This window comes from Chelonoidis abingdonii, chromosome 25 (genome assembly GCF_003597395.2).
Source record: "Chelonoidis abingdonii isolate Lonesome George chromosome 25, CheloAbing_2.0, whole genome shotgun sequence".
NCBI lineage: Eukaryota > Metazoa > Chordata > Testudines > Testudinidae > Chelonoidis > Chelonoidis abingdonii.
Genome location: NC_133793.1, coordinates 17663311 through 17665822, shown reverse-complemented (window position 1 = coordinate 17665822; position 2512 = coordinate 17663311).

Sequence of the window (2512 nt, the reverse complement as noted above, 5' to 3'; positions counted from 1 at the left end):
ATTCAGACTAATCTAGTTGGAAGAACCTCCTGCAAACTCCCCATAGATGTGAGCTGTCTCTAAGGCATCCCGGAATACTCGCGGCACATTTCTTAAAGCTACAGCGCTCTCCCTTGGCCCCGGGATCCCGGTCTCTCCATTTGTAGGACCCTCATTGGTCTCCTGCCCTCTCTGCTCGTCTTGCTGGAGGAAGAAACAGCTTTTTGTCCCAGTGCTGGCTCTTACCATCACAAGCCCTAAACCGATCTGATCCCCCAAAAACTTTCCCCCAAACCCAGTGATTTATTCCGTGCGCAGTATGAGCTGTTTGACCATCTACATGATCTGTTAAGCCCCAAATATTTAAAAAAACATATTTCAGAGACTAATCTAAATAGATTAACTCCTTTCCAGACTTCTGCAAAGTAGATCTAGGCATCTATTCCCCCCTCTCCCCTCCAGCAAGGCAGACGCAGAATAGCATTTTGCACAGGAATACTTACTTCGGCTGGGTACACTTGCTGCACTATAAGCACAAGGAAGAAGCTGCGCCTTTCAACTTGCTTATCTATCGGAAGAAATAAATGTGCATTTCCATTTCGTTGAGATACTACACTTTTAAACCTGTGGACAAGCAGTTTTAGTGTTGACGTTTCTGAAGCACGTTTTAAGGGGGGAAATCTGCTTCGGGGGGTAGTTCCTAGGAAGTCAAAGAATATTTGGTAACAAAAATTAAACCTTCCTTGTATGCTCCCCTGTTATGCTGCAAGAGGCAGCCCATCTCCCTGGCTCATTGTGGCCTGTGTTATCACAAGGGTTTGTACAGAAATTGAGAGATGTGGCCTTGATTTGAGTTCATCAGGCAGCAGAACTCGGAAACAGCAGATAAATATTGGGCACCTAATGACTTTTGTTGTTGTTGTTTTTTCCTCTACACTTCTGAGCGGAAATAATCAAGGGCCGATTTCTCTTCTGATTTACACGCCTGGACTTGGGGCTCGTCAGGTAGAGCAGGCTGTGGCCCAAATGTGTCCCCTACTTGTTGGCGTGCAACAACCACAGCATAAGGTTTCCACACAAAGGTCATCCCCAGCCTCCCGGGTCAGGCTGGGGTGCTGTGATAGGAGGTGAGGAGTGAATTCAGGATTCTGGGGTGGTGGGGAATTTCCTACAGCCCTGTGGTTTGAAAACTACAAATATGAAGTGAGTCCCTTTGCTTTGGGGTTTATAACATGGACTCGTAGTAGCCTGGCACCCATTTTCGAGCAGCCCTCACTTAAAGAGCTGCATGATGCCTTTGACTGGAGACAGGCAAGTCTCAGGTTCTCTGGCTCTGCCTGTTGGTCCTAACATCTCTGGCAGGAGGGTGTGGTGTCACTTTAATGACTAAATAATGAGTTGTTTACAGATCTAATAAACAATCCAATCGTCCTGAACTTCTCACCCACAGAGGCCTTCTTGTTAGGAGCCCCTGCTAAAGCTAATAAAACCGCCCCACTCTCTCTGGGTTGGCACAAACCAGTCCCTTTGGGGTCTCTGTCCTTTTCTTGTTGTTTCTTAAAAGGGGAACAACTGTCTCCCCCATGCTTGGTGTATGAGCCTTCCGTCTAAGGTATCTAGAGGGACCCAGTACTCAGTGTTTCAAAAATGTTCGACTGCCAACCTGTGTCATAGAGATGCTTTTGTTTAAAAAAAAAAGACCCCATGAATAATTTTTAAGGGAAATTACTGCTTTGTCCAATCCTGAAGAGCTATGAGAACTTTGCTCACCAATTCTCATAAAACTTGTATTTGTCATGGTTTTTTGGTTACTTTAGTATTACAATCTATTATAAATAAAGTGCTTTTCATTGACTGATTTTAAAATGAAATTAGTAACTGGAAAAAATGGACAGTATATTTTTTAAACCTGTGACAATTATAAACTACTGTATTCTGTCATTTACTTTCTAGACTCTAAAGTATATCTAAGTATAATCTAAAGTTCTCCTGTGAAACGCCAGCTGTGCAAACCCTTCCGTGGCTGGATCATTCTTGTGTTTTTATTTTAAGTACAAATAAATATGTACAACAAATTTAAAAGTATGTAATTAGTAATTTGATATGTCAGGTGGCGCCTTTTTGATGTGTTTGCTCCCACTATGTTAGACCCTGGCTATGCCACTGAGCTAGGTCACCGCACGGCTTACAGCCTTGCCCTGAGCACAGGGGCGCGGGGCTCCTGGGACATAGCAAGCGGCCCAGAGCCCGGCTCTGGAGGAACCGAAAGGGGCCGTTTTCCCAGCCTGGTGGCTGTGGTGCAGGCAGAGGCTGGGCGCGGGCAAGGGGCAGAATCCGGGCACAGGCTCTGCAGCAGGGCAGGCGGCTCGGCATGGCCCGAGCTGGCGGCCAGACCCAGCTCGCACTACGCACTGCAGCTCCCAGCCAGGCTCCCCGCCAGTGACTGGCCCCGCCCCCCCGCCGAGAGCTTCCCCGACCGTGAGGAGCGCGGCAGACTCTGAAGCGGCGGAGCTCATTACGCAAGCGCGTCTTC